This window comes from Carica papaya, chromosome 4 (genome assembly GCF_054855325.1).
Source record: "Carica papaya isolate Zhongbai chromosome 4, ASM5485532v1, whole genome shotgun sequence".
Classification (NCBI taxonomy): Eukaryota; Viridiplantae; Streptophyta; class Magnoliopsida; order Brassicales; family Caricaceae; genus Carica; species Carica papaya.
In genome coordinates this window covers 14094626-14095986 of record NC_142312.1, presented here as the reverse complement: position 1 = coordinate 14095986, position 1361 = coordinate 14094626, and the positions used below count along the sequence as shown (strand labels likewise).

Here is a 1361-nt window from a genome sequence, read left to right as displayed (position 1 = left end):
CTGAACATGCTGTTACATAGGCTTACGACCAAACTGAAATGCTAAAAATCTTCACCATTATCTCTAAAATTCTGCCACTAATAACAAATTAATACAAGGAAAAAAATAAAAAAAAACTAATCTGTATAAAATCATGAAATATCTGCGTAAAACTATTCTGCATCAAATCATGAAAAATCTGCAAGATATCTGCAACATATTTTGACTAATTCTTGAATCAATCTTTAACAATTTATTTATTTTTTAAAGATTTCTTAGTTTTTAAATTTCATTAATTCCTATTCAATTGATTCTTTTTATTTTGTTTGTCAAATGTCCTGGGTAGTATATGATTGCGTCCTTGAATGCTTGTGCTCGAGAGATTGGGATGTGTGAGTGGGGAAACGGGGTTCCTCTTGGTGCGGGTAGTTTGATACATAATCCTGAGCAGATTGAATTTTTCAAGTGAGAATGGTATTTGGAATGCATTTCAAACCATATGGTAAGTTTTCCTTTTATGGTACTCAGTAATGCTACTGCTTCATGGAGAAAGGATATGTAGGGAAGTTGAGACCATATTTCAAGATACCGAAGTAAATAAATCGTTAAAAGTGGTTGTAATCTATTGTCATTATACCACACAATCTCATGCATCAGAGTCAACAACAAGCTATTATAATACTTTTATAAGAGATATATACCTCTCAATTACCTGCATGCTTGCCAAACATGAATTTATGTTATGTTGTTCATGTTTTGAAATGAAAGATAAGATAAATAAACAGACTAACCCAACTGCTAGTCCAAAGGGTTTGCTGAAAACACTTATATCAGCTGCTAAGGTCTGTGGTATACACTTAGAGGATGAAAACTCTGTAGTGGGTTTGGATGAATTCATGTAAATAGGCAGTAGATATGTCAAGATTCTATACAGATGGTCTAGAAAATCCATCATTTTCATTCAACTTTGGGAGGATGAACATAAGAATGTTTTGTTCGAAATATTGGAGTTAATTGTGCAAATATTGTTAAACGTAAGAAAAGAAACGAGGAAGAATGAATATGGGTTTTTATAATATTTGTTTCTTTATTTGGTATTTTATTTAATGAATTACAAACACCTATTTATACAAGTAAAGAACAAATTGTAACTATAAATATTCCTACGGTTATAAATACATTTAAATTTAGATAATTTAATTATAGTAATTATGAAATAATGACGAGTAATTTTATTTTTAACACTCATTGTTGAAATTTCTCTGAATACAAAGTTTATTTATGAGGAAATCGAACTTCATTTTTGTAAATGCTTTAGTGAATATACCAGCTAGCTGTTCTTCTAATTTGTAATGGACTAAACTAATTTTTCCTTCACTTTC

The 1361-nt window shown here is 29.9% G+C and overlaps 1 pseudogene; it reads left to right on the top strand.

The window, feature by feature from the left end:
• The first annotated feature begins 290 nt into the window (after nt 1–290).
• Nucleotides 291–1361, top strand: LOC148266297 (beta-amylase 1, chloroplastic-like; annotated as a pseudogene).